At 41.0% G+C, this 14,084-nt stretch overlaps 1 long non-coding RNA gene across 1 annotated transcript; it reads right to left on the bottom strand.

Annotated features, from left to right (window-relative positions):
* Positions 1-7,820: 7,820 nt before the first annotated feature.
* LOC107280198 (uncharacterized) lies at positions 7,821-9,204 on the bottom strand. Its single transcript, XR_001543954.3, has 2 exons — positions 8,754-9,204; positions 7,821-8,210 (listed from the first exon to the last, which is right to left on the bottom strand). It is a non-coding gene; the product is annotated as an uncharacterized lncRNA (long non-coding RNA).
* Between the last annotated feature and the right edge of the window lie 4,880 nt (positions 9,205-14,084).

The raw sequence follows: 14,084 nt of genomic DNA, 5'->3' as shown, positions 1-14,084 counted from the left end.
TTTTCCTATTTGGCCTTTTGAAATAAAGGATCGGAGCTTTTCAAATCTAGAAAAGATGACTAAATAATGGCTCAAGTCTATCCGTCTGGTTCAATTCATACTTTTTTCTACGGTTTATTAAAATAGACGTTAGCTACGTTTTTTTCTATGTTTGCAATAATCTGTTTTACGCTTGTTTTCTGATCAAATCCTGTGTTTCTTATATTAATTCCTTCTCAACCCCACGTTTTAAAGGAGCACCTATCAATAAATATAAGGGATTTTATAAGCACTACTTGTTCTATCAATCACCCGTCCACTCTCTAACCATTGAGTAGAAGTATATAAAAGTATTCTCCATTTATATCCTTAATATCTCTAAAAAATATACTCCGTATAATCTTTTCTCTTTATAGGCCAAGGGAGAACATCTGAACATGTGTGAGGGACGAAAAACAAGCAGGCAAACTTCTGGTGAGATGGTATTGATCACCTGTTAGTTTGTTCTAGATATGACCCTACAGTAGAATCGATCTGATTATGCATACAAGAGTACTTTGAAATGACATCACTGTATCCCTGCTACGTACAGACTCTAAATTCGATCGTTTGGTAAAATAGTAGTGGTAATACATTTTCCAGCCTAGCAAGCCATAATACACTGTAAAGTAAATCAGGGCTAGTTTTACAAAATTGAAAAAAGAGAGGAATAATAAAAACATATTATTTTAACAAGAATAGTAAGTGCAAAATAAATGACTGTAAAGCATTGGATAAAAATAGGACTAATCGTTTCATTAGGCCGCATGAAAAACATCAAAATTGGATGAGAGAGATAGTGTCGGAATTTTTTTTCCAAGAGATTTGAGCTTTTACTAACTTTTCTCCAAAATATATATAAGATTGCCAATTGCATAGAAATTTCAAACAAAATAATAGGATACAATCCTTTGTTTCATGCCTTCCTAGGGATTTTTTATATTATTAAAATCCTCCCAATTTTCTATATTTCTCCTATACAAATCATAGTGGGCCTTATTGAATAAGGAAGATTCATTTTTTGGGGAAAAAAAGAATCAGTCACGGGTAAATTTTGAATTTAATTTTAGAGTTAACTTTAAGATATTTTTAACATTGTTTTTTTTTAATATTAGGTTTTTAAGTACTACTCCCTCCGTCCCACAATATAAGGGATTTTCAGTTTTTGCTTACAACGTTTGACCACTCGTTTTATTCAAATTTTTTCTGCAAATATAAAAAATAAAAAGTTGTGTTTAAAGTACTGTAGATAATAAATTAAGTCACAAATAAAATAATTAATAATTTCAAAAAAATTTAAATAAGACGAGTGGTCAAACGTTGCAAGTAAAAACTTAAACTCCCTTATATTATGGGACAGAGGGAGCAGCTAAAAACGCACACAATCACCTGTTGGCCAATTCAGTGACAATGCAAATCTGTGTGCTGGAGTGGACGGGGGTTTTGGTGCACACGTGTGAGTAGTAGTATTCGTGTGCATGCAAATGCAGATCGAGATGCAAGGAAAGGAAATCAGGCACACGTGAGCATGCGGCAGTAGGAGCAGTGGTACATGAGGTGATGGGACAATGGCATGGCGAAGCTGCAGGCAGAGGAGAAGAGCAGCAGCAGCAGCAGCAAAGACAATCTGATCAGCTCATCGCAGCATTGCATGCATACAAAGATTTCAGGGTGACAGGACGTACCCATGCTACCCTGCCCTGCAATGCAAGCAGATCAGACTACTACAGACTTTTCTCTTCGCCACTTGATCAGAATTCAGAACTTGAGATCAGATCAGACACCTTGGGGATTGTGCGTCTGTCTGACCGCTGTTTTGTCGTTGCTTCCGGCTCGAAACTTTTTTTCTACTCCCAGTATCGATCAGCGGCAAGTCGTCGATGTAGGATTTGGATTTCCTATATTATTTCCTATATTAAGATGCGTATTTGCAGTGCTGTAGAGTCTTGTTTGGTTTATATTAGCATGCTTTTTAAACATACTAAATAGTGTATTCCTTAAAGAACTTTCTATATCAAAATTACATTAAGGAAATCTAAATTTTAAATTTATAATAATAAAAAACTTAATCAATTATGTGCTAATATTTTTTTTACACATCTTGACTTCATTTTTATTTGAATCTATCTCAAAGAGCACCTAAGACTTTTCCGAAGAAGATGAAAAATTATTAGTGCACGTGACCAGCTATGATACACACTGATATTTTTAATTTTAGTAAGAATCTATATAAACTGAAAATGTCACTGAAAGTAAAAATGTTTTTTTGGTATTTGCGCAATGCATGGAGTAGTGTTGACAAACGATATTTTAAAACAAAATTAGCACGGCAGTAAGAATGATCAATTGTTTCTATCACAAAGATGGAACACTTAAGACTTCTTTTATATTATCTTTTATATGAATTCATCTTGCCCATTCTGTCTCTATCCCTCTATCACGTAATATGTGTCACACATGTTTGGGGCTGGCTGCCTGGCTGGGTAGTGTACTACGAGTAATTAATTAGGTGTAGCTATTGCTTGTTGGTCCATTTAGCTGCGAATGAATTATATGATCTAGGCTGTGTTTAGTTGGATTCAAAGTTTAGATTTTGGTTGAAATTGGAGATGATGTGACTGAAAAGTTGTGTGTGTATGATAGGTTGATGTAATGGAAAATGACTGGAGTTTGGATCCAAACTTTGGATCTGAACACAACCCTAGATAAGTGGAGTTAGGTTTAGACTGCTCCACAAGTCCACTACAAATATAACATCTAGAGTTAAGATATGTCTAGATATATAAAAAAAATCTAGGAAACTAATCCAAATACAGTACATACTCTAAAATTCAAATCACAAACTCAACAAACTGAGACACAAAACAGAACATGTAATTTGCTTCCTCTGCCTTGTAATAGAAGAGATTTTGACTATGCAGATAGAGGAATAATACACTAGCATATGGTGTCAAGTAATGTAAGTACAAAACCTAGCAAAGTGGTATGCATGGTGTCAACTAGCGGTATAATGGGACGTGAAGTGAACTTATTCTGCCATATGTAAGACACGGCCCAAACAGGAGGAAGGCAAAAAAGACTTATTCCAATTTCCAAGAATGAGCACAAGAGGCTGGTCGTGCCTTCGAGTCGGCCCACCTCGTATTGGGCAGTGCCTGGGCACAGTCTGGCCCAACCGTTTGGCGGGGTTGGGCCTTGGCTGTGCCCAGGCCGAGCTGAGCCAGGCAACCCATTCGGCCATGTTGAGGCCGACCACCTTGAGCTAGTGACTGGGCTCCATGCATGCATTAAACTCTTGGAATAAGTTCACCAGAGGTCCCTCAACTTAACAGCGAGATTTTTTGAGGTCCCTCAACCACAATACCAGAAATGTTCGCCCTAAACTCATTCAAACCATTCACCGGAGGTCCCTTGGCAGTATACGATGGTGGTTTCACTGACTTGGCATCCTAGTCAGCAAAAAAAATTAAAAAAAATACGTGGGGCCCACATGTCAGCCACCCTCTCCTCTTTTCCTCTCCTCTTCTCTTCTCTCTCTTCTCTCTTCTCTTCTTCGGTGAGGGGAGGCCGGCGGCGAGCGGCAAAAGAGCACGGTAGGCGGGCGGCGCGAAGCAGGCGAGGAAATGCGGGCGCGGCGTCCGGGACGGAGCGGGCGCGGCGGCGCGCGGGGAAGAAGCGGGAGAAAGGAGAGAGGCGGTCTGGACGGTGGGAGTGGCGGGTGGGGCGGCGGGCGACGCGGAAAGGGGGAGAGAGGCATCCGGGACGGAGCGGGCGCGGCGACGCGCGGGGAAGAAGCGGGAGAAAGGAGAGAGGCGGTCTGGACGGTGGGAGCGGCGGGTAGGGCGGCGGGCGACGCGGAGAGGGGGAGAGAGGCGGCCGGGACGGTGGGAGCGGCGGGCGGGGCGGCGGGCGAGAGCGGCGGCGCTCGTCATGCTCCAAGTCTCGTCTTCGCCGACGGTGAGCAGCCCAGTGCCGCGCACGCCCGCCTTCGCTGTCGTCGGCCGTCGATTCATCTCTCCCCCTTTCCTCATCGTCGAACCCGCATGCCGTCCGCCGGCGGCACACCTCCACTCGTGCGCAGGCTGGGCGAGCTCGGACGGGCTTGCCGGCCGTCTCCCCCTCCCTCCCAAACCGCTCCGCTTGGCATCTGCCGACCGCTGCCGCTCTCGCATGCCGCTGTCGCTCCGCTCCCGCGCTCCCGACGCCCGTCGCCGCGCTCGACCACCGCCGGTCCGCTCCCACGCTTGCCCACCGTCACTCCACGCGCTGCCCGCTGCTCCGCTCCTGTGCTCCCCGCGCCCGTCGTCGCGCTCAACCGCCGCTGCTCTACTCCCACACTCGCTCGCCGTCGCTCCCGTGCTCCCCGCGCGCCGCTGCGCCCGCTCCGTCCCGGACGCCACGCCCGCATCTGCCCGCCTGCTCCGCGCCGCCCGCCTGCCGTGCTATTTTGCCGCTCGCCGCCGGCCTCCCCTCACCGAGGAAGAGAAGAGAGAAGAGAGAGAAGAGAAGAGAAGGAGAGGAAAAGAGGAGAGAGTGGCTGACATGTGGGCCCCACGTATTTTTTTAAATTTTTTTTTGCTGACTAGTATGCCACGTCAGCGAAACCACCCTCGTATACTGCCAAGGGACCTCCAGTGAACGGTTTGAATAAGTTTAGGGACGAACATTTCTAGTATTGTGGTTGAGGGACCTAAAATAATCTCGCTGTTAAGTTGAGGGACCTCCGGTGAACTTATTCCTAAACTCTTAGGCTTTATACAGAGTATTACTATAATTATGTGCCTAATTATGCTAGCTAGGTTCTAATAAAGATTAATTAATTAGATGATCGGCTAGCAAACGAGCAAAGCAAGGGCCAAACCTATCATATTGCGCTGTACGTGGCCACAAGGGCCAATACAATAACCAGAGACGAAGCTAGCATCAAAACAAGGGGGTGTACTATCATTAAAAATTTAGAAAATTTTAGTACAACACTATACATTCTAGTGTTTTTGAGTGAGAAATTAGGAATTTGGAGGTTCATGTGCACCCAAGAACAATATAGCTTCGCCACTGACAATAACAACTTGCTAGCATTCATTTCAAGATTATATTATAGCCTTATAATCTAACCTAGTCCTATTGACGATAATATAAGGCTTGCCTAGGCTTAAAAAAAATTCCTTTGCTAGAATTGTTCGTGTTATGTTTTATAATGTTAGCACTATTTTATTTCATTTTATTTTTTGTTGTTGTTTTAGGTAAACTCTCGGAAGGTGTTGTTTAAACTGGTGCTAACAGCTGTGGTTGACTCTCGAAAAAAATGTATACTATGTATTTGACTCTAAAATTTTTAAAAGATTGACTTTGTGCTCACGTTTCTGTAAGCTAGTGAGGTTGGTTAGTCCTAATTGTTCTCCTTTCCTTGAGTTGTTCAAGGGAATCAAGTACAATAAACTCTTCCATTCTTTAACCTCACCATGTCGACATGATTTCCCATGTTAATTTCAGAGGCAACTTCTTCGACTTTGGTGAGCAGGTGACAATGCAAGTGAGCAATGCGAGTTGGGCGTAAGAGCAAGTATCTTAGTAGGCTATAAGCCGACTAAATGCTGAGATGGAGGAGAAAAGAGGGGAGAGAGAGGAGAAGCGGGATGTAAACTTATAGCTGGCTTGGACACAAGAACCAAGAAACTCTGTGAGAGAGATAAGTATGTCATATATTAATTGTAAAGAGCTAGCTATTACTCCCTCCATCTACTTTTGATAGTCATATTTCTAAATCTGAAAAATTTATTTTTGATAGGCATATTTCAATCTAACAACCTACCATTTTAATGACTTTCTAGGATTTAATGTGTGACTCTCCATTCTTCTACACAAGATTGGCTACATGGGCATCGATAAATGTAAATATTAATGAATCGTTTATTTACGAGGAATAACTAATAGTATGTTTAATGAATGAAAAGTAGAATTACTTATCCCTGGTCTGTGTGCCAAGATAAAATATAACTATCAAAAGTAGATGGAGGGAGTATATGGGTGGGCTGAGAGAATGCTACAAAGAATCTTATAGCTAACAAATCGCCTGTATTATTAGTCTTGCTCTAAGCTGTAGACACACTGGCATGCATGTGGGGCCAGTACTCAAACCGACCATTGGCCATTTGGCCGGTCGCTCTCTGTTTGTCTCCCAAAAACAAGCGGATGAGATCGAGATTGGACCTCCACGACGGAGGCAAAATTGGCTTTTGTTTGCTGCTCTTCTGCCAATACTAGACTTTTGGGTTTGACAAATTTGGTGAACATTCTAGTGCTCTCTCTGCTTCGTTGATACGGCAAACCGGTGATCTGATAGGATACGAGTAAGGTTCCTTTTTCCCTGCACTTTTATTCTACTCCCACGCGTTGCTCAACCGATTAATTCATTCAAACTTCGCTGGATTGGATTCTTCTTTTACTTACTGCATCCGTCCTAAAATAAGTGCAGCCGTGGAAATTCGTGTCTAACGTTTGACCGTTCGTCTTATTCGAAAAATTTATAAAATTTTTTTAAAAAATTAGTCACACATAAAGTACTATTCATGTTTTATCATCTAATAATAATAAAAATAGTAATCATAAAAAAATTTCAAATAATACGAACGGTCAAACGTTAGAGATGAATAGTGCAAAACTACACTTATTTTGGGACGAATGGAGTATATTAGTAAATTATCCATGCTATATCATTTCATAACAAAATAAAACCTATTTACAGTGTTATTAGTACACCGTGTTTGGATCCACCTATATTTTGGTTATTTTTCCTAATTGACGGTTTTCTGGAGAAACTGTTTGGTTTTTTCTGGATGGTGGGACGCATGATTGGCTAGGTGAAGAGGAGGAGGACGACTCCTCTTTTACTGCAGTAAGTTTCACTCGTATTTCACGATATCTCATGTATATATGGCTTCTTTGAAAAGGCATGTCGTGGAGTACGAGTATTTCTACGCAGCACTTTGGAACATATTCGTAGAATTTACTAGCGATTTAGTTACGTCTCGATACAAATCCTACTATCAAATTTGTAAAGCTAGCTTATAAGAGTCCTCGTTAGATAGAGACAGGGATAGGCTCGGTTCTCTTCCTTCCGCGTGTGAATGGCTGGCTAGGGGCTAAGGCAGACATTTGTTTTGTGTTTAGCTGCTTAATTAATTTTCTCATTTACCATTGCCATCCGTTCATTCGTCCAACTTTATACAACAACCTTTCATTATTGCGTTATCATTGCGTTTGCGAAAAATTATTGCGTACTTTTTGGGCTTGAACCGACTAACTTTGGCTGTGTTTAGATACAAAGTTTAAATCCAAACTTCAGTTCTTTTCCATCACATCAACATATCATACGCATAGAACTTTTCAGTCACATCATCTTTAATTTCAACCAAAATCCAAACTTTGCGCTAAACTAAACACAGCCTTTAACCATCACGTCCGCCTAACTATTTTGCATGAGGATCGTGAGTGTAAGCTGATGCTAGCTGGGTCAATATTTTTTTCTCAGATCAACTGAGCAACTTTATTAAAAAGTCTATTAACCAGCACAAGGCAATTACGCACAGACAGAGCAACTTTATTAGTGTCTAAAGTGACACCTGTGCCTCTGTCCTATTTAATGCAAAAGTGACAAACCTTCAGCCCTTTCTTAAAAAAAAGAATAAAAGATACATGTACCCCATTTCTTTACAAAAACCACAATAGCCAATTAACTCGAAAACAATACAACAATTTCTATTTAAAAAAACACTAACCACAAGCAATCGTAAATCCACAAATAGCCAAGCAACATGTACTGTACTGTATATAAATATTTTTTATCCACTCTTATAAGATGCCGAGATAATCACAACATCCAAATTTACATGCATATAACATTCTAAGATAATAAATATTTCCTCTTTTCGATTTTTCAGGCATTCATGAATGCGCAGACTTGCGAATTTAACTATGATCCACCAGCACCTCCACTTTGATCGAAAAGACGAGACGACAATTTGATTGTCCGTCTCTCCCTGACGAAGAACTCGCAATATATTCACCAAATATAACACAGCATCTTGATATATATTGACCTGCAGCATTAGTAATCATTCCAAATGAATATATATAATGGTTATCGATCGACCGGCCGGCTGCCGCGCGCCGCTTGTGGTGGATCCCTTTGCCTGCATCAGGAGAGATCGATGAGCTAATATATATAAATCATCTGTAAGTAACACATCATTAATTTGATGTATATGGTTATTATTATATGTATGTATGTGTGCCTAGGGAGGTAGCAGAAATTTCCTCGGGGAAATTTGGCAGATCGATCCATCGATCTATCGATTGAACGCCTATGAAACCGAAGAAATCAATTTCGTTAAAGAATAAAATAAAATAAAAGCGGTTCGAAAAAATAAAAACCTGCAAAGTGAATTATATTATAATCTAAGTATATTTTCAGAGAGAGAGAGAGAAGAGGAGTTCCCTTCCCTTGGAGCCATTCAGGCCGGCGTGCGGTGCGCGCGAACGCCGAGATCGAGCGAGGCGGCGGATAGAGCTAGCAGATTGAGATACTACTAGCTGTTTACCTCTCCGTCCAAAAAAAAAAATCCAATTCTAACTACGAATCTAGACATATACGTGTCTAGATTCATAATTAGAGTTTTTTTTCTTTTTTTTTGGACGGAGCAGTAGGTAGGAAGTGAAGGGTTAGAATCACTGACTGGATCTCGATCCGAGTTGAGTTTGGCCGGCCGGAGTTGGTGAGGGTGTGTGTGTTCACGCGGCGGGGCGGCGGACGAACAGGGCGACGGCGGCGGAGGCGACGACCCAGAAGAGGTAGGCGGCGAAGGCCGCCGCTGGCCATGGCGGCGCCGGCGCCGTGGTGACGGCCGTGCCGATCACGAAGGAGAAGGCCGCGACGAGGACGAACACCAGCAGCGTCAGCTCCATGGCTTGCCGGGCCGGTGTGCTGCTTTGACCGATCCGATCGAGCAGCAAAACTCGGCGGAGGCGACGATCGAACAGGTTGGGATGAGATCGATCGAAATAAGCAACAAAATACACTGATTACTACTCGAGATGATTTGGGAGAGGAAATTGGAGGATCGAGCGAAGAACAGGAGAGACCGGAGGACGGTTGGTGGATTTGGGAGAGGAAATCACGTGGTGTGTAGTGGATTAGTCGACGCTGGGTTGTTCTTTTATATTGATGAAGTGCTGATGATTAAGGATATGTTTAATTCCCAAATAAAATTTTTCACGCTGTCACATTGAATGTTCAGATACATGCATGAAGTATTAAATGTAGAAAAAAATAATTACATAGTTCGCCAGTAAATTGCAAGACGAATCTTTTAAGCCTAATTGCGTCATTATTTGATAAAAAATGTGGTGCTACCGTAAACATTTACTAATGACAAGTTAATTAGGCTTAATAAATTCGTCTCGCAGTTTATAGGCAAAATTTTATTATTACACTACGTTTAATATTTTAAATGTGTGTTTGTACATCCGATACGATATGTTGGGGTAATTTTTGTTTGCCATCTAAACATGCCCTAAGACTTGCTGATTACGTATTAATAACGCGTTGATTCATATGGTGCAGCTTCCTCGAACGTATTCGGAAGTGTGTGCAAGGTTACATATATCTAGGTCACAGATCCCTGGCAAAAATTTTCATCTTGCACATTGAATGTTTGGATACATGTATGAATATTAAATATAAACGAAAAAATAACTAATTACACAGATTGTGTGTAAATTGTGAGACAAATCTTTTAAGCCTAATTGCTCCATGATCTGACAATGTGGTGCTACAGTAACATTTGCTAATGATGGATTAATTATGCTTAATAAATTCGTCTCATAGTTTACAGGCGGATTCTATAATTTGTTTTATTATTAGTCTATGTTCTAAAGTTTTTTTTTCAAACTTCCAACTTTTCAATCACATCAAAATTTTCCTACACACGTAAACTTCCAACTTTTCCGTCACATCATTCCAATTTCAACCAAACTTCTAATTTTGATGTGAACTAAACACAGCCTTTACAAACTTTACACCCTAAATCTAAACACAACTTTATCATTTTTCTTTTACATGTCTGACGGAGCGTGGGGCTCCTCACCGGGAGACCGCGCAGGCCCCCCTTTGCCGGTTCGGCCGGGGACCCTAGGTGAGACTCCAAGCTCCCAATCTGTATGTGGAAGGTTCGCGAGACAGGAAGCACAGAAGACGCCGGCGATGTATACAGGTTCGGGCCGCTTAGAAGCGTAATACCCTACTCCTGTGTTTTGGTGGATTCGTGTGTGAAGGAGCTACAAAGTATGAGCCAGCCTCTCCCTTGTTCTGGGTTTCTAATCTGGAAAAGTCCAGTCCAAAAAAAAAAACCTCCCTTTCTCTCAGTGGGCAAGGTCCTCCTTTTATATCTTAAGGGGATACCGCATGCACCATCCCCCCCTCTCTGTGGGGACTTACCCTACCTTTTCATAAATGGACGGAGATTTGCATGGTTGCCGTTCGAGTCACCTTCTGATGGGACGGCCCGCACCTACCTCCACTTTCGCCGGGAGCAGGCGCGACGCGGAATCATGGCTGTCTGCTGACGACATGACCGGTGTCAGACTGGTCACAAATCGGTCATTCTTGTCCACCACGCGTCAGCTTAGCAATCTGCACGTTGGCCCTTCTTCACACAACATTTTGCCTGTAATGGTTAGGATGAAGCCTGGCATATATCTGACCAGGACTAACGTGCCATCTCTGGGAGGTAACACGCTAGCGAGGCGTGCGTCAGATCGCCTGTCGCCGCCTAACCCGCGATCTGACCGGTCTGTGACTGGTCACAGACCGGATAAATGAGTGCACTGCACCGCGTTACATGCGGCGTGACACGCTCAGCCAAACCGCAATAAATGTGGTTAGGTGAGCCCCACTGTGCCCACCTAACCCATACACGCGGAGCGAAAACCCACGAGGGGTCGGGGCGCCTCGGCCCTCGGGGCCGAGGCGGGTGCGGCTCGACCCCCTCGGGGGGACTAAGAGGAGGGCGAACACATCACCCTCGGGCCCGACGTCCCCCGAGGGTGCCAGGCCACGTGGGCGATTGTGTCTGCCTCAAACCTCTAGTCATGATACTCCCGATCCCATGTCACTGACAATGTCCAAGGCCATAAAACGAGAACGAATGGTTTTTCTTTCTTAAAAGAACACAACACAAACGATACACCCACGAGGCCATGACAAGTTATTACTCTCTTCGTTTCATTTTATAGATCATCTTAACTTTGGTAAAAAATTTAAGTTTAACTAAGTTTATAGATAAATATAATAACATTTACAATACCAAATTAGTTTTATTAACTCAATAATTGAATATATTTTCATAATAAATCTGTCTTTGGATTGAAAATGTTACTATTTTTTCTATAAATTTGATCAAATTTGAAGCAGTTTGATTTAGATAAAAGTCAAAATGCATTGTAACCTGGAACAGAGGGAGTAAGTTTCATTTCAATATATAGTAACTTGGGATCGAATTTAATATATCATAATACTACAAATTCAAACATGCTTCTATCTAGATTTGTGGGACTTAGATATGTCAAATTCAGTCCAATGCTTCTATATATTCATCCAATGATAAAAACCAACTTTCTGGCTAACATAGCCTATGTATGCATGCAACATCCACTTTACAAAAGCACGCATGCGATGGATATAGGAGTATATGTCACATACCAGTGGAAATACAGACGTGTTACATCCATCGTGTATTCGTGTCGAGTTTATAGCTTGAACATCTCAGCTTGTAAAATGAACGATACTATACTATCACAGTAGCATTTGCTACATATAGAAAATGTATAAGCATATGGTGTAAATGTATACAAAATGTGTATAAGTTTAGAGATTGCCTGTTAAATTGATTTAATTTTGTTGGTAGATGACGACCAAAACATTGGATATCGGAATGTCACATGGGTGACGTACGTGTACAGAAAAAAGGACTCGATCGGCCGCCGGTGGGTATCGGACATTTCCATCTGTTCACATTGCTAGTGGGCCGGCTAGTGACCACCTGTTCATCCCTCTCGTTTTTCTGTTCGACTTGTTTACTCGATCGCATCCATTGATGCGAAATTTTGTCAAACTCGTTATTCGCCGTGTTTAGTTTCAAAATATTTCTTTAAACTTTTAACTTTTCCATCACATCAAAACTTTCCTACACACATAAACTTTCAACCTTTTCGTTACATTGTTCCAATTTCAATCAAACTTTCAATTTTATCGTGATCTAAACACAGCCATTATTTCAGGAATTTGCGTTTGGTGAAGTTATTATGTATCAGTTCCCCTTTGGGGTGTTGCAGAATAGGCTAATAATGGACACCGTTGAAGTATATTCATATTATTCATGTTAATAATGGACACCTGTAGCCTACCGACTTTCTCCATTTTCATTAACTTTTAAGCCCCCAAGAATTTAAAGCGTGTCAGGATATACTTTGAAAATGAGGATTAATTAGATTTTAATTCCATTATCTAAAAAAATATCATTATAAATTCTCCTGTTTTACAATGTGCCATTATCATATATTTGTAACAACCCAATTACAATTTTATAGCTATTCGAGATATGCCACTACTTAGATACATTAACAAAATTCTCTGACTAAATCGCACCTTTATTCTCCCTCTTCTTTGAACAAAATTTTATACTTTGGCGTTTATGTTTTCATGGGTTGAGTAGGGGCGAAACATGGTTGTGTGTAGGTTCGCATGTGAACCTATAATGGGCCACGGCCCACGAGGGGATTCAATCATGACCTTGTTGGCCCACGCTGCAATTCGAATGTGCAAATAAGAGGGCCCGGTGCGACTTGTTTGGTCTACACTGCGATCAGAATGTGCAAACTTGAAGACCAACCTGACTTTACTAATGGTACAAAATGTACGTAGCTTGTGACTTCCTAAAGGAACGATAACGATAATATTTGACCTAATACTGGGCTGGTTAATAGACTAACTTAGCGTTATTATGGTATTACTAAAATTCCTAGATCCAGAAACCATGTACTGATACTTTAATTTACAACAGGATACTAATATGGAATGCCTTCGAAGTGCACAGATCGCAACTTGGATGTGTTTGCATCCGAAAAAGCTAATGGGCGACCAGTCGCGCGGGCGCGCGACTGGACACATGTCACGCGCGGAGGGGGCGGCGGACGGTGCCCACGCGGTTTTTTTCGCTTCTCTTCCTTTTTTTTCCGGTTCTCTTTCTGTTTCTGGTTTTTTTGGGTTTTGTTCGGTTTCTCTTCTTTTTTTCCGGTTCTCTTTCTGTTTGGTTTTTTTCTTTTTTTTCTCTTCTTTTTTTTCAGTTTTTTTAAGATGTACGTATGCAAAGTTTATATTCATATGTATACTAAGTTTTGTATTTTCTTTTTTATTCATGTTTTTTCTCTCGGTTTTTAATATGTACATATACAAAGTTAGTATAAGCGTATGCAAACTTTGTATACACGTATACAAACTTTGTATACGTGTATACAAAGTTTATATATGTGTACGTACGGGATGCAAGGTTTGTATACGCGTATACAAAGTTTATATTTGTACCTACGTATAAAAACCTAAAAAAATACACGTATATAAATTTTGTAAATGTGTATATAAACTTTATATACGTGTATGCAAAATTGGTATACGTGGGTATAAAAACCCAAAAAAATACGCATATACAAACTTTATATGTGTATACAAACTTTGTATACATGTATACTAAATTGGTATACGTACGTATAAAAACCTAAAAATAAACGTATACAAAAATATATAAAGTTTGCATACATAAGTATTAAAAACAGGAAAAGATATGGAAAGAAAAAAACAGAAAAAAAACAAAACGGAAGGTACGGAAGAAAAACAGAAAAAAACAAAAAAAATGAAACCGAAAAAAACAAAAAAGAAACGGAAAACTCGGGCGCACAAGAGAAACCGAAAAAAAAAACGGAAAACGCTAGTAGAGAGGAGAGACTAAAGGGTC

Source organism: Oryza sativa, chromosome 2 (genome assembly GCF_034140825.1).
Source record: "Oryza sativa Japonica Group chromosome 2, ASM3414082v1".
NCBI lineage: Eukaryota > Viridiplantae > Streptophyta > Magnoliopsida > Poales > Poaceae > Oryza > Oryza sativa.
This window is presented reverse-complemented; position numbering and strand designations above follow the sequence as displayed.